The following is a 21,426-nucleotide window of genomic DNA, read 5'->3' on the forward strand; positions in this document are numbered from 1 at the left end:
GCCTCAATCACGAGGCAAGACGGGTCCCACTCGTCTCTTCCCCGTCGAAGCAGCTCGCCATGGACTGGTGCGCGCGCCAGCGGATTTATCGCCGCCGACGGCCGGCAACCGCACCGTCGAGCCCAGAGCTCCATCTTCCGGACGGCGCCTCCGACCAAGTACAGGGCAAACAGCGCCAGCCAATCCCTACAGCGCTCGCGCACTCCCAGGGGCCGAAGACGCGCCGTTTGAAAACGTATGACGGCGCCAAGTGGAGCTGGCAGCCGGGCCCGTTCCCAGAGGCTTCGCGCGCGTGCTGCTCGGACGTCCGAGCGCGCTGCTGCGGCTCGAACGGGGAGCCATGATTAATGAGTTTCGGCGTCCACCGGCCCAAGTTTTTAAGCGCGGCCAGGCGCGCGCTCGGCCAGAGTTCGCACGCGCGCGAGTGTCGTAGCACGGGAGGGAGCAGCTCGCGGCCGAGCGCCAATTTACTGCGCCAGTGCATTGGCGCAGTCCTCCGGGACTACGGCGGCAATGCAGCGCAGCGCTTGATGAGCTTAGGAGGGCCCGGCTCTGCTGATGCAAACGGTGGAAGAACGCGAGTTGGGTTTAGCGCGAGCCCAGACTGAAGATTAAAATCGAGGTCCCGGTCCCCTATTTGCGGAGTAACTGCGAATAAGAAGCCGCTTAGCTTCGATTAAGTACGCGGCACGGATAGCATAGTATAAGTTATGATAACTGTTCCTCTTAAGCTGTCGGAATGACCTTCTTGCCGATGATGCATCAGAGTCATTGGTGGGTTTTCATCCTAAAACCAGACATTCGCGGGACTACCTAATCGAGGACAGGCAAGATTTTTCGCGCGATAGTTGCGCACCATAAAAAAAAAACTGCGAATATTTTCCACTTTTGTGTTCCCTATACCGTGCACCCCACATTAAAACAATCCACACCGCCCAAACGGCGCGCACAGCGTTTGACGGCTGCTGGTATGTACCACATATTGAACCTCTTAGCCTGTAAAGCCATAGCTGCAAACGGTACTTGGCACAAACAATTACTTAGAACGCAGAGAGCTTCTGTGAGGATGCGCGTATGCACGGGTTCCACGCTGAGGGACTCGCCTGTGTACGTGCGCTCTTAGGGAAGAATTCGAAGCTCGTCTTGGGGTTGCATCGGACATTTGCCAGTGCATGCAGGTAACATCCCTTAAGAAAAAATCTAATGACTTTCTTTAGAAAGTCTAGTGACTTTTGACATTAGGATCTTATGCCTTTCTCATGACTTTCTGGTGATTTTCCTAATGAATTCCTAATGGCTTTCTAAAACAAATTGGCCACCGTGGTTCTAGTGTGTTCTTAATGTATGCTTTTCTGATGATTTTTTCTTGACTCTCTCGGGTCCTACCTGCCGTTGCAAAACCTGATCCAAATAGGGGGATCACTGATGCAAAATAAGAGCCAAAATAAAAAAAGTGGAGCAAAAACAAAAAACAAAAAAAACTGAATAAAAACTGCCGGCCTCCGCGAGGATTCGAACCGCTGACCTCAGACTCCGCATCTTACCACGCTAACCACCACACCACGCCACCAGACGTTATCTTTTTTTTTCTTTATTGCATGGAAGAACATCCGTAGAAAGGAGGAAAACTTCAATCAGACTGGATCGCGTCTCAAGTTACCGGGCTGCTTAATAGGAGCCCGCCATTGCCCTAACTCAGCACTGCAGCCCCATAAAAACATCAAAATCCAGGGAGGCACACACATGCATCTAGGCACGGCAGCCAGCTTGGAGGTTCTTCGCGTGCAGCATATACACTCCTCACCAAAGCACACTGTTCTCGAAACACAGATTTGGACGATCTTGGTGGCTCGGCATGTCTGTCCATCATACGGCTTTTCCAAAGACTGAATAGTCCCATCAACATAAACAGATCATAAGGCACAACAGAGTTTTTGTCAACAGGCAGAAATCTAATAGTGTACGGTGTAATTTCAATGTCCTTCTTGAGAGTTCGTTGTAGTATGTCCCAAAAAAACATGGCATCACGGCACAGGATAAAACAATGATCAATTGTCTCAGGCACGTTACACAAACGGCAATTCACATTCCAAGGTACAAACATCCCCTTGTCATTAAGAAATGTCTTGACAGGCAGCGTCGCTGTGTGTAGTTTGAAAAAGAACGTTTTAGCGGCTGCCTGAATACACATCCGCCTAACACGCTTTAGAACACTGATGTCCAAAGACCCCAGATAAGGCTGCCGATACAATGGTGTAGGGAACAAAGACTCAATGAGAGCCTGGGTCATCTGTTTTCTCGAGAGGCTATACAGGTAATCTAAAGAGAAGCGCACAGTGAGGAAATTGAAAGTGTCAGCAACCTCCTTGAGGAATCCCCACAAAGTCCCCTCACGAGCCTGCACAGTCGGTGCGAATAAGTAAGGCAAATGAAAACTAAGCCGCCTAATGAGCACAGCTACCAGAAACGGGTGGTTTGCCGATTTTAAAAAGAAAAAACGGGAAACAAGTTGATGCACGAACAGGTGAACAAGACCCACTCCACCACCCTCTAAGGGAAGGAACAAGTTGTCACGCCTCATGGGCTCCCATTGAGAGCGCCAAACGAATGTTGCAAATATTCTGTGTATTGCTTGCACCTTCCTCCTCGCACAATGCAGGACTTGAAGGACATACGCGAGCTTTGCAAACAAAAATATGTTACAGACCTGTGCCCTCGCAAACACTGAGAGTTCCCTACCCATCCAAGCCTGTGTTTGTCGCCGTAGAGTTACAATTTGTGAATCCCAGTAGGCTGTACTGTTGCGAACTTGGTGCAGTGGAACGCCTAGGTACTCAAGAGGGCTACTGTCCCAGCATATGCCACCGAACTGGCTTGGCGTGGGAATACAGTGCATTACAACATATGTGACTATTTACATGGCTATTTACATGGCTACAGCACTCCTCCCTTCCAGCGACCATTCCAACTTCTTCAGTTGGGATAGATTCTGGAAAAGGGATACAATTTCTTCGTCAAAACCTCGGTCTTTTAACACATCGTAAATTTTCAGGACACTCTCAACAAAATATTGATACACAGATCTGGCTCCAGGATCGCAATGGCGATATGCCATGGCACTACGCCACACAGCATGCAAGCCAAGTAGAAAAATGGTGTCATATGGAGCTCCATCGTCTTCGACAGGCAGAAACCTAATGCCGTGCGGAGTGAGCGGCAAATCTTTCTTTATGGTTCGCTGCAACACGTCCCAAAAGAAGATTGCATTATTACAGTCGACAAAAACATGGTCAATTGTTTCCTCCTTCCTACACAGAAGGCAATGGGTGCCCCACGGGACGTACATGTCTCTTTCATGTAACCAGCTTTTAACAGGTAAGGTACCTGTGTGCAGCTGAAAGAAGAAAGTTTTTGCTGAAGGCGTTACCCACATTCTTCTTACCCTCTTTAACACATTTTGTCCCGGTGAAGCCCCAAATGCCGACCGATACAAGGGAGCGGGAAAAAGGACGTGTAATAAGTCTTTCTTAAGTTGCCTTTTCTTCACAGTTGTCAAATATTCTCTGGAAAAACGGGTGACAAGGAATCGATAAGATGCGACAACCTCACGAAGGTAACGAGACACACTGTAGCGACCACCTCCGGCAGAGGAGATTACAAAGTCTGGGAGTGCATTTGGCAACATAAACTGAACAAAACACTGGAGGAAAGGGTTTCTTCTTTCGCGGAGAAACATGAAGCGCATGACCAATTGGCTTAAAAACAAGTGATAGAGGGAGAGACCCCCCTCGGCGACTCGCCGAAAAAGATTCGTTCGGGAGATTCTCTCCCAACTGGACTGCCATATAAATGTCGCAAAGATGCGATGGAACTTCTGTATATTCACCCGTGTACAGTACAACACCTGCAAGATGTACATTACCTTTGCTGCTAGAAAAACATCACGCGCGAACACTGAAAGGTCGCGCCCACGCCATTTAGATGTCATCTCTCTCATTTCACCGGCCTTCTTGCTCCAGACCGAATCGCTTTCACGATAGCAATCAAGAGGCACCCCAAGATATGTGCTCGGTGTAGTGGACCAGTGAACATTTTCAAATACATCTGGAGTCATGTCCCATGCGCCATGCCACAAACCAATGCACTTATCTATGTTTAACATGCTCCCACTCTGGGCACAAAATTCTTGTGTTGCTTTCAGTACAGCCGTAATGCTTTCCCTGTCCGATGCAAAAAAGGCAACGTCATCCGCGTAAGCAAGCACACGAACTTCACAAGAGTGGAAGCCAAAACCGCGTATTTCTTCATTCTGCAAAATTTTCTGGCAGAGTGGTTCAAGGAACAGTGAGAACAACAGCGGCGACAATGGACAACCTTGGCGTACAGATGAGCGTACATCAATACGGCGCGACAGTTCACCATTTATGACAAGATTTGTGGTGCAGTTTCTGTAAGCCATTTTTACACCATCGCGTATAACTTTACCAACACCAACATAGTCCAACAAATCAAAGAGGATGTCATGTGGCACCCTGTCAAATGCCTTAGCGAGATCGATCTGCAGCATGGCTACCTGCAGGGATTCGCTATCACAAAGTTCTAAAACACTCCTGGCCACATGGATGTTCGTGTGTATCGTCCTGTTTTTAATACCAAATGTTTGATGGGGGCCGATTAAATCCTGGATTACAGCCTGGAGTCGTCTCGCCAACACCTTCATCAGCACCTTGTAGTCTACGTTTGTTAGTGTGATTGGTCTGTATCCAGTGACCGTGCGAAGTTTGACTTCCTCTTTGCTTTTCGGAATCAAAACTGTGTGAGCGCGCGTAAAAGAGGGCGGCAATAATCCACACTCGAATGACTCCACGAATACCCCATGCAAGGCCACAGCGACACCAGGTTTAAACTCTTTGTAAAAAGCGGCACTCAGTCCATCTGGACCTGGCGATTTTCCAAGGTTTAGTTCGTCGATGGCTCTTTCGACTTCACCAACGGTGATATCTCTTTCGAGTGCCGTTGTAGTATCAAGGTCCAGCCTAGGCATTACTGTGAAAAAACCTTCTTCAATCCCCGGTTTATCGGGTAATCTGTGGCCGAACAGTTCCGTGTAGTAATCCTCAAAGGCGTTCTTAATACCAGCTTGGTCGTACGTTGTTTTCCCCTTGTAATCTATCTCTAATATCTCTTTAGCTCTAGCATATGCTTTTTCGTCTGATAAGGCACGCTTAGTTGGAGCCTCACCCGCCAGTAGCTTTTCTCCCCGTGCACGTATAATTGCTCCTCTATACTTATTTTCGTCTAGACTAGATAACGTCTGGACAGAAATACTAGCAATAAAAAGACCAGACGTTATCTAGTCAGCTTATGCGGCGTGATATGCGCAGCCACAGTTGTTTCTTGTTCTTTCCATTGCGAGCATTTACATGCTCGCACGGGACAACAACGTTGTTCAGAAGGACCTTTCAGGCCTGTTGGAAGTGCCAACGTATTCTGAGCCTTGACATACAGCGCATTGGCCGTAACAAACCGCTTGGGAAACTACAAGTCTCAGAGCGACAGCTGTCCGTTTTACTGTCTTAGCGCTCCTAATCCTTGGTACAGACCACAGCGTTGTGCAAAACTGCACTCCGGGGCACAAATTACTCGAATAATGTGCTAGGTAGCTTCAAAACCTGCGAGCATGTTAGCGACTCACATCTTTCTAATCCTTTTAGCCGCCGCGGTGGCTAAGCGGTTATGGTGCTCGGCTGCTGACCCGAAAGACGCGGGTTCGATCCCTGCCGCGGCGGCTAGAATTTCTTTGGAGGAGAAATTCTAGAGGCCCGTGTACTGTGCGATGTCAGTGCACGTTAAAGAACCCCAGGTGGTCGAAATTTCCGGAGCCCTCCACTACGGCGTCTCTCATAGCCTTAGTCGCTTTGGGACGTTAAACCCCATAAACCAAACCAAACCTTTCTAATCCAGCTAAACGTTTGAATGTTCTAAACACACATGAGGAGGTGACTGAAGATCGAGACTGCGCTGTCTTTTTTTTATCTTGTGCACTGGTACATCGCATGCTTGTCACTTGTTTTGTTATTTCTTGTTGCGTTCCTTTCTGCACTGTTCGGAGTTATATTGAAAACAGCGCGCGCTTACGCTTTCGACGTGACGCACTATATGGAGCCTGCGACTGAGCCAGCCTTTGATATTAAGTTGTTCGTTGCCGTATCAGTGTCTTCAAGCCTATATTTTGCACTTTGCAGACAAAAAGAAAAGTTCTTCCTTTCACCCTTGCTGGTAGCACGTTTTTTGGTCACTCGTATTAACGCCACCGCGCGGTACGTTCATCGCATTGAATAATGATCACAGGTAACGACCACTAATCTGGACATTAAAGAGCAAAAAAAAAAAATCGAATTTTCCGTGTAATGTTTCAATAGCTGTCGACAAGCTTATTTTTTTTTTTAATTTCACTGACCAGTAAACAACCTCTCTCTTTCTAGAGTGCCGACACAGTCATAAAAGCGTAAATTATAGCGCCCCCCCCCCCCATGCACCCCCTTCCCTCTTAGTGCCTCCGGCGCTTGCTGCATTTATTTCATGCATGCCTTTGTGCGTACCACAAAGGCAATGGCATAAGAGAAATTCGTGTGAAACAACATCTGGATCTGTTGTGGTATATTTCTGCTTGGGGGTTAACGGCGAGAAAAGTCACTTGAGTGTCTGATGGCCGATGACATAAGGAAATCTTCTGTGTTAACGAAAAAGAGTCTCTGCTGAGTTTTTATTGTCGAAAGACATGAATACCTGACTTCGTGGTGACTTTCTAATGTGTCACAAGGAATGCATGAACATGACACCAGAAACTCAACGCCCATTTTTGTAAGGGATACCTGTCGTCCTCGCGCAGTGCAACAATGGAGGAGCAAAGCGATCAGAAGGAAACGCCAAAGTTGAGGCAATCTGGCGTATTACTTTCGGTTGTCAACAAACATATATCAACGTTTTCTGGTTTCTCGCAGCGCGTTGGCTGACCAGGCGTCTGTCAGGCTTCGGGCGGAACTGTACAATTTTTCAGGTTTATAGGAGCCGTCGTGTCAGCTACAGTTTTGTCGACAAAAGCTTTACACACCGTTTTCACCCCACCCGCATCGGCAAACGAACCGTTTTCGGATATACCCTTGCCGTGCTTTGCACAGGTTTCGCAATGGTTTTTTACATGCAGAACCTTCACCTATTCACAAGCCCATGTTCATACACAGGCAGCTGACAGAGGAAGAGCTCTTTGACGATGATTTGGACATCCGCCAATAAGCGGGAGGCGCGGCGTACCATGTCAAGTGCCGACGGCCGGGCACCCACTGGTTCCCAATGGAAACATTGAAGGACTATGGTACAAGCTTTCTCCTGGCCTGGTGCTCAGTTTATCTACAGGGTGAAATGGTGGGAAAATGAGTCTCTGACCCCGCCTTGTGCAGACACAAACACTTTGTGCCATGGCGCTCTTAGGCAAAGCTGCACTAGCGCCATTAAAACTAAATCATCACAATCATCCTCGTCGTTATCATCGTCAGCTCCATTTTCGAGTCTGGACTGCGGCTTAGTCCACAGTAAGAAAAAATAAGCCAAGAAACACCGGCAAGATGTAGTAGTAGTAGTAAAAGACTTTTAATCAACCATAATTTACAGGCCGAGCATTTCGACCGCCTGGGCGACCAGAAGCCGCTGTTCTTCTTCCCCTTCAGCGCCAAGCCAGTCGAGCCAGGTGGTGATGGATAGAGAGGGTGGGGGGAAGGAACCCGACTGCTGAGCAGCCGGGCAATAGAATAGGCAATGGGCCAGGTCCGCATAGATACAGGGGCAGTTGGGACAGGAAGGGTCCGATCGATAGCGATAGAGGAAGAGGCGGGACGGGGTGATAACTGCATTCATCTGAATGTGCCGAAGAAGGCGAGACTCCGGCACCGTGAGTGATGGATGAGGGGGAGGGTAAAGGCGTTTGTCGAGGCGGAGCTCAAGGTAGACCTCTTTTATGGTGCGGCGAAGGGTGAGTCTCCCACCGTCCTCCGAGGGCTTGGGCCAGGGGATCAACGGTGCCCGGAAAAGTGTGTCGCGGGCGAGCTGATGGGCCAGCTCATTGCCGTCAATCCCTGAATGCCCAGGGACCCAGCGGAGGAAAACGATGGAAGGCTGCAGTGCGGAGACCGCTCGTTCGACCTCCTGTTGGAGAGAAGGGGTCAGGGTGCGTTTCTGTATGTGGTGTATAGCGGCTTGTGAGTCCGAATAGACTGTGTACTCTTGGAGAGAGGGAAGGAGGGAAAATGACTGGAGGGCATGCGCAATGGCGAGGACCTCGAGGGACAATGCGTCTGGAGGGTGTAGATACGGCCCGCTGGTGTGGGTTTCAGGAGCAGGGAGGTGTGGATGGTACAGGGCGTAGCCGCAGGAACCTCGAGGAGCCACGAAGGAGGCATCCGTGTAAGCTACACCCTGGGTATCAAAGAGAGGGGAATGGTGCTGTGCGGCCGCATGACGACGTCCGGCGTGCAGGACGGGGGACATGTTGGTCGGGAGGGGAAGGATACGAAGATTGGGGGCGGGGGTGGGAATAGGAGAGGTAAACGGGGAGATTGGAATGGGCGAGATACCCGCTTGAGTCAATAACCACTGACCCTGACGGGTAAGGGAAAGCCGGGCAAGCTGCGAGTCACGATGGAGACTGAGAAGAGAACGAAGAGGATGGAAGAGGCCTGTGGCAAAGAGCTTAGTGGTAGAGGTAGTGATAGGAAGGTTGAGAGCTGCCTTGTAGAGGCCCACAAGAGCAGTCTCGAGAGCGTTAAGTTGAGTCTGAGTGAAGGAAGCGTAGGGTGCAAAGTACAAGACCTTGTTGAGGGCCAGCGCGTGGGCAACTCGGCACGCGTGAGCCTCGTGGAGACCTGAGCGTCGAGTGACCACGCGCCGCAGGAGGTGAGTTACAGAGTGGCAGGTGGTGACAGCGCGGTGAAGGGATTGCACATTCTTAGCCTAAGATGTGACTACTTGTTCGCTTAGTAGTTCAGTTTAACAGCCACCGCGGTGGCTCAGTGGTTATGCCGCTCGGCTGCTGACCCGAAAGACGCGGGGTCGATCCCGGCCGCGGCGGTCGAATTTCGATGGAGGCGAAATTCTAGAGGCCCGTGTGCTGTGCGATGTCAGTGCACGTTAAACAATCCCAGGTGGTCGAAATTTCCGGAGCCTTTCATAACGGCGTCCCTCATAGCCAGGATCGCTTTGTGACGTTAAACTCCATGAAACCAAGACAGTTCAGTTTAACAGACACTGCAGACAGGGCCAAAGTATCTCCTTCCTTTTTCTCGCAACCACTGTCGCAAGCTTGAAAAACGACAACTAGTGAAGAAATAAAAAAAAAACTCGACTTGTACGTTGCTCAGGTGTTCGAATGGTACGATGCCATTGTTGGGTGCGCGCATAAAGCTACAGTAAAAGAATCGTGGGACGCTTAAGTTTCCCCTTTAAGAGTGGAACGCGATAGCATTGTTGGGCCCCGTTCGCAACCCCTACTCGGTTAACTAATTCCTAATTAGCATGCTCCTAATTACTCATGTACGCATCAGCATATGCCACTGAGGCGCTTCACGAAGTCAAAGACCACGACGCAGTCACTAGGTCCCTTTATCCAACTTTAACTAACCAGCCTTCGTCCTCCTACCTGGCTGCTTTAACTCGATGCATGTGTGTGTCTCCAGGAATTTTGGTGAGCGGGCAAACTGCGAGCAGGATGCTGGTGTGATTGTGTATGACGGGTTGCGGCATGCGACCTGGTTAAGTCAGGCTTGAGTGAGTGTACTTCCATGCAATAACGAAAAAATGTAAGAGCCTTGCGAATCCGATTAATTTCTCTTATGCATATAGCGTTCTTTGTCCTCCTTACTCAATGCCCTTTACGGGCCCTGAAAGGTATTATGAATAAATGAACACATAAATGCGTAGCGTGCACTCACCTCGCAATTAGAGAGACACAGGTTCAATTCCAACCCAAACCCCAATTAACCAAACACTCTTTTCAGCCCAATTTTATTAATTATTTGCTTCCATTGGGATTTTTTCGCTCATGGCCAACAGTGCCGACGACGACGACACCGGAAATCTGGATCAGCCACATCAAGCTAGATCGCCATTAAGCCTGACGACATCATCATCATTAAGCTAAATCGTGTAGTCCACAGGTACTGCTGCCATATCATAACAAAACCAGAGGACGCACAAGAGAATAAGAATGAGGTGAAGTACGTTTGCCAGTAACTCCAAAATTATGAACAGCAGCTTGTACCCACATACCCTTGAAAAGGGAAACATGTGTGACCGATTAATCTTGCCAGCCCACCGACATACGGGGCTGAAATTTGAACGGCGAACCAAAACGTTCAGCTATAGAGGCAGAAAACGAAATGATAAGTGTTGCACTCATGAGACACCGAGGACCACTCCGTCTAATTTTATTTTCTGTAAAATTCCACTGTTCGGCTTCTTGCGGCTCTGCTCACGTCTTAGAAATTTCAAGTTGAAAATGGATTTTTTTTTCCCCCACAGCTCGATACAAACTCGCCACGTTGATGACAAGGCCAAGAGCACAGGGGACAAAGTGAAGATTCGCTTTCTGGAAATTTGACAGAGGTGTGATTTATCCTCAGCGATTAAGGAGACAAAAAGTAGTTGACGTCACCGCAGTTTGCTTGTGAAAGCGCACTCCGGCGGTGACCCTTGTATTTCATTTTCTCACCTTATCTAGCGCGAAAAACCTCCGTTTTCAGTTAAGGTACCCTCCCTTCATTTATAACGCGGTAATCGATCGACACAGGCCAACTTCAATTTGTCCTCAGTCCCCTTTGAACGGCCACTGAGGACGATTCCACCCATGTATTGTTCTCAGCAAAAAATTGATTCTCTAGCTTTTACTTGGCTATGATGACGTTTGTGCGGCAGCAAAACACGCATTTACCACCGATAAAAATTGGATTTAAAATCTTTCCACCAGTCGATTACAACTCGTGGCATCCTTACCGAAAAGGATTGGCTGCCACCATTTTGAAGTGAATGCTCTGTAGCCCAGCCTCCGGGATCCGGGTAAAAATTAAGCGTCGACGCATGCAATTTACTTGCGAAATCGACCGGTGATGGCGACACCCCTGTAGTTCGTTTTTTTTTTTTTTGTTATTTCTAACATTAAAAGCTCCCTTCTGGGTGAGAGTGGTCCAATTGTGATTAAAACACGGTACGCCCTATCGGTACAGGCCAAATTCTGTTTCTCCTCAGTGTTCGTTAAGACGCAGTATTAGCTGAAAATAAAAGAAAGAAATGGACGCCGGCAGGGCGCGCAATGCGAGAACCTGAAAACCGATGACAGTTACAGAGCGGACACCAAGGAAAGGAAAACGCACTGCGGGGATACCAAGCAAGACGAAGTGCGAAGCTTGGGCAACTCAGTGGGACAACAACGGCCACTGCTGGCGCAAGGTGGAAATGACTGGATGTAATTAGAAGAGGCCTTTGTCCCGCGGCGGACTCAACTCGGGTGATGACGACGACGGCAACGATAACGTGCGTGCTCCCTGTTCGCTGGTTTCTTTTTTTGCGCCCTGCATGTGCTTAAAACACCATTTCAGGTGACGCCACGATACCTAGAAGTTGCACAGTTTGCGACTGATTGCACTAATTGAATCAGTTTGCACTGATTGCGACAAACAACTGGCACGTCATTCGTCGCTACAAACGTGTTACGACTACTTTTACTACGTTTCGCACAGATGTATGCCCCCTTTGCCAAAAGTAACCGAGCAGCAAGTTTCTGCTTCTCAACCGTATAATAGAGCGTTTACGGCGCCCTTAAAGACATAAAGGTGTCAAAACCTCAGGACAAGGGTACACCTTACTTTACACCAATTCAGAGCTTAGGGGCTCCTTTAAGTGCTTCCCTGCGTGGCTAAGAAAGGAACCAGCATTGCACGGTTACTTTTGGCAAGGACTGTACCTGCCAGCAAGCCTAAACATCAAATTATCACTAGACAAGTCACAAGGCGACATATACAGTCGGTCGAGAATCCCCTAGACTGGCGCATAATGCAGCGAGACACGTAAATCCCAATCGAAGCTCTCAGCGCGCCGAGACAGGGCGAAGGGCAGCGGAGACAAACTTTTCTGCGCGCGCAAGGAGCCTTCCCTCCCTAGAGCGCTGATCGAGTCAACGGAGCCCGAATGCCACGAGCGTTTTGCCCAAACTCACTCCGGCCCCGAACGCTTCGCGCACAGAAGGCGGCTCCCGCCTTCCGCCGCTGGAGGCGGGGGCGCACCTGGTCGCGCGCCTCGTCTAATCCCGTCCGCTGCAGCAACGAAGACAGAGCGACGCGTCTGTCGCGCCGCCGGCGCCATGCGGGGATTAGGGGCGACGACCAGAGGCAGCCACCGTCCGTGCATCTCGGCCATCCATCGCCGGCGGCAATCGGCCCCAGGGCCGACGCGCGTTTTTCTTCCCCTCGAGTCCGGTAAATTCTCTGTTTTCTGGCCGCTGCCGGCGGCCATCTATCGACGTCACCCTTGCTGCCCAGTGCGCGGGGGGCATTTGCATCGCGGACGCCCCCGCACACGCAAATAAGGTGCGCGTCCCGCTTCGGCATCGGCGCTACAGGCTTTCTAAATGCAAAGCAGCACTGCGCAGCCGCGGCTTCGCCGTTACGACCAACGGCAGTGCGCTGAGAAAGTATATCGCCTACGCCATCTTCGATTTTGTTTCGAGGCCCACACGGTCATATCTTCGCCGGCCAGTGTACTCCGCAGACAATTCAATTGGGGCTGGAAACTATAACAGCTTCTGCACGCTCGTCAGCTTCTTCAAAAGGACACGAGAGGTCACCAAGGATAGCGCCGACAGTAACGCGCACAGTACATAGCGCGTGAGCCAGCATGTCCCCATGACAGACTAACCACTTTAAGGCAGCTTGATAAGCTCAGAAAATGCTACATCCGAAGGCGCAGCCGCTTTGTAAGGTGCCCTACACCGCGCTATTAGGTGCCTATTTGGAGTGTGCCTCACACACCCCCTGGGTAGGGTGCTTTGCATTGCTTATTTCGCCATTGAGCACTAAACTGCGATTGAGGACTCGACGCGCAGATCAAGTCCGAGATCTTAAATGAGAAACAAAAAAAAAATGCCAAGAATACTATAACAATCTATAAAGTCTATCTAATCTAACAAAGCTCCACTATCGATTTACTTTCGTGCTCGCAGCGATGCAAACGTTTACAGAATGAGAAAGGCAGATTTCTGCACTGCTCGGTGCGTTAAGGTTGCCAGCAGAGAAACGTAACCGATGCCACACGGCATGGCTCTACGCATGTTCCGGTCGTATATGCGCAGCGGTAACAACTTTTGAAATGTAGAACCTATACACACAAGTGCCCGCAAAAGGTCTCGAAACACGTAAACCATACGATAATCCGATTACTTGGCGGTCTACGCATGCAGCCATGAACCGTACGGTTTGCTCTGCACTACACTTCTCTGCGCGTTCTACGCAGTGTCTCCTACAACATGACGTCATGCCTAAAATCAGCGAAGCAGCTGGCGCGACGCTCCTCCGAACTTAGTCGAGAAAGCTCGGGTAAGCTCGGGTTAGTTCGGAGCACAAGAAGAGATGGCAATATTCTTGCTCGGGGTTGGTACGTCTGGAGTAGCGCTTTGGCACCAAAAACACACCTTTCACGCAGCTCCCATGTTCCAAAAACTTTTGCGAATACCCGCATTTTCAGGCCTCACCTTAACAGCTGCTGCACTGCATGACGTAATATCACACCACATCGCCTTGAACCAGCCAAGTTTGTCAAATGTGCCCCGGGACTGCAAGGTGCGCTGAATGGTTCAGGCGAACTTGCCGCTGGATGCAACTTGCGAGTAAAGTTGCCCTACAGCAATGAAGATTAACAAAGCCTCGATCTTTCATGCAGTCAGAAAACGTTACTTCCACTGATTACGCACTGATCCCCAAAAGGGGCTTCGATATATCTTGCTGTTCTACTGGAAATAGTTTTAATGTTTCTGCTGAGGTAGCGAAGGATACTTCGTTAGGCGCCGGATGCGAAGCTAAAGCGTTATTAAAGTGCACTAAACTTGGCGCACTGCAATTTAGGCGAGCTTTGCGGCCTCCTTTCTGAAAACATCATACGTTCTCCACTTGCTTTTGTAGCGGCCAAAACTAATGGCGAAGGCTCTTTCTACGGGATGAGCAGGCTGTTGGGATGTCCTCCAGAATAGCGAAAACAATAGCAATGATTAGAAAAATAACAAAATTATTATTACTGCGCACAGAAGCTATACTTGTAAATGAGTTCAAATGTCAAAAAATATGCGCTACCAGAAGAATGCTTAAGTCATTTTCTTGTTTTTTGATTGCTTCACTCCAGCTGGCACCTGCAGCTCGCAAGAAGGTACACCCAGTGTTGCAGACAGAAGTTGGGCACATGCAATGGCAAGGAAAAAAAAAACAGGAATAACTTTCACCAAACTGATGAGGCAAAACATTCTCACTAACGACAGTATTAGACGAACGCCATGCATAAAACATCAGACTGCGGTTTCATGGCGCCTCCTCAAAATTTAAAGCAACATCCTCGCAGGAAATAAAACACCGACGGCTTAGAAAGTTAGTTGTTGAGAAAAAAACTACGCTTGACACAAGATGCGAGCAACCATGAGAGCAAGGCGCACGTTATGCAACTTAGCATGCCAGCTAGCCTACTTCGAAACGCTGGTATCCTCTTATCTTGAGCGTTAATTTGCCATATACTTACAAAATAGATTGACACACGCTTAAAAACGTAACAAGGGTTTACTGACGTTTCGACTGGGGACCAGTCTTCTTCAGAGAGCTGCATAATTGTTCCAGACGAGAAATTATAGGGGTTAGAAAAAGGCTGCTACAATGCACACGAGATAACCCCCCGCCCTCCCCCTAAAAAAAAAAAAAAGCTTTATAAAATCGCGCCTACACCCTTGGCGCCTGATGAATAATAGTCCAGAAGGGTGACCAGTGACCGCAGTTAGAGCACACACACGCACAGCACAAAACGCACACACACATTTCATTCGAGTGGAGTTTGCAATAAATTCATTGTCCGTAGCACGTGGTGCCTTGGTCACAACACGGTTTCTTGATCTGATAAATGCTTGCTGTGTATCACTGAAGGAAAGACATTATATATATATATATATATATATATATATATATATATATATATATATATATATATATATATATATATATATATATATATATATATATATATATATATAGATGAAGGGGTCACAACTTTGGAATTATCTTCATTTAATACCGACAGTTTCGAACGGAGGACCGCCCTTCCTCAGGATACCCTGAGGAAGGGCGGTCCTCCGTTCGAAACTGTCGGTATTAAATGAAGATAATTCCAAAGTTGTGACCCCTTCTTCTACAAGTCTTCCTGGCCCATTGAACGACAAGACCTGCTGCAACTACTATATATATATATATATATATATATATATATATATATATATATATATATATATATTGATACATGCATTCGAAGAGACAGAAGTAGTGAATGCACGAGAAGAGGAAGAAGTTAGTTGGCTCTCGCTCGCGCGCTTGGCCACTGAGGGACCGCCGCAGTTTTGTCGTCTCAGCTCCGGTGTTCTATTTCGCGTTGCACGCTACAATATATATATATATATATATATCAGAGAAGCCAACAGCCACAGAAACCAACGAACACAGGGGATGTTTTAATACATTTATTTTTTTTCTGGTGTTGATCAACGGACAATTATACAGAATAAGTATCGCTCAAGATAACTGATTAGAAAAGCAGAAGAAAAAACAACCACGTGCCACCGGTGGGAACCGAACCCACGACCTCCGAATTAGGCGTCCGGTGCTCTACCAACTGAGCTACGGACACAGCTGTCAGATCTGCTTTCGGGGGTATTGATGTTTACAAGTTACCTAACCTTGAGAGTGTTCATCAGCGCCACCCACGTTCATATAAGCGGTGGCCGTAGTACTTCCTGAGTTACCGCATAGTGTGACGTGGAACGTCATCGAACGGCGAGGGTGGAAGCTGTCTGAGAACCCCTTATGCTTCCTATGGCATCAAGACTGCCAGAACCGAGGCTCTCGTTAAGCACTTAAGCAGGCAAGGGAAGTCTCATCATACATAAGAGAGAAGCCAACAGCCACAGAAACCAAGGAACAGCGCTCTTTCCTGTCACTTCCTCGTTTCGCCTTCGGGCTTCTTCTTTCGCGCTGTTTTCACTAATGCCAAGGAACACGGGGGATTTTTTTATATTGATTTATTTTGTGGTGTCATCAAGGAAGAATATTACTGAATATATGTTATCGCCTAAAGAAAATTGATTAGAAAAGCAGAAGAAAAAATTTGGAGAGAGTGGAACGCGACAGCGTCTTGCAACGCTGCCAGGGAGTCACAGAACGCCATCGCTCGTTCGGCTCCACGCCTTGCTCGTCGGTAAATTGGTTTTTGAGGAAAGGAAATGTATCTGTCTCGCATATCTCGGTGGACATATGAACGCTGTAAGGAAAGGGAGGAAGATGGGAGTGAACGAAGACACCGTATTCACTAGACGCGCCTTTGTACATTCCGAACCATCGAGCTGGCGTGGCGGAGTGGTTAGCGTCCTCTTCTCGCACTCCGGAGGCCCTGTTTCGATTCTCGAACTCGACCAATTTCCTCCTCGGTTTTTATTTTTTAATATTTAACGCTTCCGCTGTTCTACCAACTGAGCTACGGCGACGGCTGTCAGACGGCTCCCACCGGCGGCATGTGGTTGTTTTTCTTCTGCTTTTCTAATCAATTATCTTTAAGGAGTAACGTATTCAGTAATATTCTCCATTGATCAACACAACAAAATAAATAAATGCAAATAAAATCATCTGTGTTCCTTGTTTCTGTGGCTCTTGGCTTCTCTCATATTATATATATACATACATATATATATATATATATATATATATATATATAATGTCCGCTCATAACTACTGAATCACCAACCACAGTGCATATACTCAACACTTTAAAAGAAAAAAAGCTAAAAGGAAAGAAAGAAAACCATAAGAGAAAGAAAGACAGCAATCATCGAGCTTTCTCACCTATACACAACTGTCTGAAACCAAAGACGCGCGCGTATCACCGCCCGTCAGGCTGCGGGCAGGGGAGCCGAAGAACTACTCGATCGGGTAGCCCGAAAAGAACGCGCGGGTACCCAACGTTACTAGACTAGTCTAGTAACGTTGCGGGTACCTACGCCGTCGTGCATACAGACACCCGAACTCTTCAATTTAATTAATGTTTAAGTGTCGCTATGGTGGCGTAATTAGCGGCCAAATAATTGCAAGCCTAACCCCACTAGCAGCTTACACAACCCCAAAGCAACTCACTCAACTCAACCCGTGGTCTCCAGCACGAACAGGAGCCGAGGGCCCCCAAGGCGCAGGGATCGCAGCCCCGTCAGGCGCGCCGTCGCCAGCCGCCGCCGGAAGGTCACTTCACGTGCGCCTCTCGCCCCATCGTCTTCCCGCACGGAATCGGCGGGGGCTAATCATAAAAAAGCAGTTTATCGCTCGTAAACCGGGCCCGTAGGAAACGTCATAAACAAGCACTTAGCCGGGCCGCCGCAGTAATGGTCACCGGCCGCGCGCCCTTCGCGTTGCGCGCATTTCTATAACGGGCAGCAGCCGCGCCCTCTTTGTTTCCTCGCGCCACCCTTCCGCTTCCGCGCTCGGCTGGCGAGGCCCGTTCGATGGCCGCGAGGACGCCGTCGTGTACACGGCTGCGAACCGCACGCGACCATACATCTCGCCCAGCCCCCGACGACGCTCGAGACGAGGCGAGCTTTTCTCGGGCGCTCTCCTGGAACAACCGCATATACGTCTCCCTACCTGAGCGCCTTGTTTATTTTCTCCATGCCTCCGGCTTCCTTCGCTCTATCACTGGCATTTTCTCGTTGGGCACGCGACTGAGCCCCGGGAAAGGGAATGCCCGCGTTAGTAAAAATGGCAAAGCTAAAGAAAGTCGCCCCAGGAGGAGTGGGGTCCCAATAACGAAGAAAAAGCGCGCCCGGCTCGACTCGCTGTCCCGCAGCTGCGGCGGCTCCCGCGCGCCCCGAAGGTGGAAGGAGGCTGCGCGGCGCGTGTTTACCGGCGGCCGCGGCGCTCCGGCATCGCTGATGAGGCCGCGTAATGAAGCGCCGGCATAATGGAGACGAATGTTGGCAATTAAACGGGACGACGCTGCCCCTTCCGCGATGCGCCCACGCAAATTAAAACGCCAAGCCGCGCAACAGCGTCTCGAATGATCGTGCAGGCCAAGGGGGACACGGGAAGCGCACGGCCTCTCAAACCCGGCAGTGTCACCTTTCGAAGCCCCCTGGATGCGCGACAACGCTCGAGGGTACAAAGCCTGGAGAAGCATCCTGTTACGGTGGCCACAGAAATGCGACTCTCAATTAGAAGAGTACAGAGCACAAAACTGAATAGCAGACAGAGGATGGCGAGTTCACAAGGGCGTTAGCTATACTCAGGAAAAGAAGGTCACGGATAAAGCTCTGCAGGCTCATGGCCGCAAATGCTCAGTTTACCCTACTTGTAGGGTTCCGCTCACTTTACCCTACTTGTAGGGTTGCGCTCACTCAAATGACTGTTGCACTCGCTCCAATGATGGACAGTAATATAGTGAAGGTTCAGAACTTTATACCTGATTCATCCTCCCCGGGAGGTCATTCAGCGCACCAACTTTCCAGGTGAGAACAAAAAAGCTCTTTGTGCCCAGCCTAGTCAGTCAACCAAGTTAAGTAACCTGACGTCAAGTCTATCGATCTCTAAAAACCTCTAAGCCGAGCTCTCTTTGTCTTTCTTTCTTTCTTCCTTTCTTTCTTTCTTTCTTTCTTTCTTTCTTTCTTTCTTTCTTTCTTTCTTTCTTTCTTTCTTTCTTTCTTTCTTTTACTTCTTTCTTTCCTTCTTTCCTTCTTCCCTTCTTTCTTTCTTTCTTTCTTTTTAGTGTGTTGGCAATAGAGCTCGCACTCAGCCGCTTAGCCGTTGTCTGTACGGTCCCGAGTTCAGGGCAACCTGCCCTAGGTGGCCCACCTGCCACATATAGGTCCTAGGCGGCAGGTGGTCCACCCAGATCACGTCACCGTGCGGTGCCATCACAACCTACCCACCGGACTGTGAGCGAACTGTCCAGCGTGGCAGGTGGCAGTTCAATTAATGACTAGGTCGCGAGAGGTTGGTCGGAAAGATACCTAACCTGGGTCGCACAAGCCCCACCGGTGGCAGCACCTGCCATAGCAGGGCAGGGCAGCGGTGCATCGCTCAACCTCTGCACCACTGCGCCAGGAGGGGTACGGGGACTCCCAGCGACCTATGAATGTAAAGTAGAGGGTGACCAGTTCCGCATATATGGGCATTAAACCATTATCGCAATCGCGTCATACCATCAAGGCGGAGCTCAAGTGTCCCCGCCAGTGAAACCGAAGCACCCAAACCGAAGTGAAAACCGAAGCGCTAGAGCACCGAAGGCTGATTCGCATTTTGCCTAGCCACGCTATATCGTCCGCCATCTTTCTGCCTTTCTTTACTTTTTCATTAATTGGTTAATTGTTTTTACTCTCTAGGGCTTTGCCCCCGTTGCACGTACAGAGCTTCTGACGCTCAGCAAGTCGCACGTCATAATGCCACACGAGTATAGTGAACTCTACACACAAGCATTTATCAAACTGGAAGAATTTTTAGCAGGGATGCGCGAATAATACCTTTTTCAAACCGAATCTAATGCGCATAGTGTAGCAACCTTAACGAATACAGATCAAATAGTGACAGAACAGAATCGAATACGAATAAAATATTTTTAGGAATGTTGATTACTTTGGCGAATATTCTTACAAAATGAGCAACCATGAGAAACAGCGATGCGCTAGCGGCGGCGCTGCAATACGGCGCTATAAATTATGGAGTTGCAGCTATAGGTATTCAGAGACCCAACACTGATCTCCACTAGAGGGCCGCAACACGGTCAGTATACAGCCGCAGTAGGTGGACTTGCGCTATTGCTGCCAAAACATACAGTCAGACAAGAGGGGTGTTTATTTCTTTTAAAAGTCTGTTGTGCAAGTATCTTCCTTCAAAGCAGGCCCTATCAAGCCGCTTGCTAGGCTTTCCAGTACGGTCATGTGCTCCTGGCCGAGACCCTTGATGCGGACGAGTGACGCGATAATACCGATAGCGATTGAGACGTTCACGGCAACTGGCGATATGTCGGCATCCTTGATTTCATCCCTGACAAAGTCGTAACGATGCAGCGACGAAGCAGTCGCAGCGCAGGTGCGCAGCGCAGTGCTTTGCTCGTACAGTACGCGCCACCGTTGGTTAAAGCGCTCGTGCAGCTCATTGGGCTCCAAATAAAGCGACACCTCCCCGCAGTTACTATATAGGTTCCGAAGCAACCTTTACACGAAGGTAGAGCCTCATAGACCTACAAACTCAGGCCTTTACGAAAACCATCGGGTACTGTCTGATATGAGTTTCATATATTGGTGCGGACTGCTCGACCACTCTACACAAGGGGAACGCAGACAGGCTGCCATTTGCGCGCTGCCTGCACGCGGCAGCAGCTCGTATGGCGGAGATCTGATTGGGCAGGCGACGCACACCACGTGACCGGATGAGCCAGCAGACATAACTCGTGACAGGTAATCTAACTTCTCATATGACTGCCACTTGGTCATCACCGGGCGTGTGCAGTGTAGTTTCGCTTTCAACGCCGCCCCTGTCACGCTCTTGCCATGCTTCTGCTTCCACTTTGAAAACACTTCCCCCAGCCGGCAGACACACACACGCATCGAATGACCTTTAGCCTGGGGACGTATTCGATCGGGACAATCATTCAGTGCCTCAGAGCAATATAACTGTACAGAAGACGAAGACGCAAAAAGTGGCCCAATACTAACTGCTAGACTATTAACTCTATGGCTAGACTCACCTGCCATGAAAAATCCTATTATTGCCGTTATTCATGCCCCATAAACGTGCAATACGAAATGCCTCTCCGTGGCTGGGTGTGCACTGCTAGTCTCGGGGAAAAAAAAGAGAGAGGGGGGGGGGGCTTTCACGGAGGATAAAAGGATGGCAAAAAAAAGAGGAAGATGCAGTCAAATCGCTCGGTACGATCGCTCCATGTACCGGAGTAACATTACGAGAGAGGAAGATGACGACGCGGGCAGTGCGGAATTGGAATAAATATATGTCGTTACATATGTTCGGAATACTCCTCTTGCGCACACTGACATCTGACATTTTAGTTCATCATGAAACTGCACAAACAAATCAGCAAACAACTGTT

At 49.0% G+C, this 21,426-nt stretch overlaps 1 protein-coding gene and 1 non-coding gene across 2 annotated transcripts in view; both read right to left on the reverse strand.

The window, feature by feature from the left end:
- LOC149350055 (kelch-like protein 20) overlaps positions 1 to 21,426 on the reverse strand; it is a 155,834-nt gene that overhangs the window by 80,523 nt on the left and 53,885 nt on the right. The window lies entirely within an intron of this gene.
- On the reverse strand, positions 15,900 to 15,975 carry TRNAR-CCU (transfer RNA arginine (anticodon CCU)). The gene has a single exon. It is a non-coding gene; the product is annotated as a tRNA-Arg (tRNA).

Source organism: Amblyomma mixtum, chromosome 3 (assembly GCF_055824585.1).
Source record: "Amblyomma mixtum isolate Tamu chromosome 3, ASM5582458v1, whole genome shotgun sequence".
Taxonomy (NCBI): Eukaryota; Metazoa; Arthropoda; class Arachnida; order Ixodida; family Ixodidae; genus Amblyomma; species Amblyomma mixtum.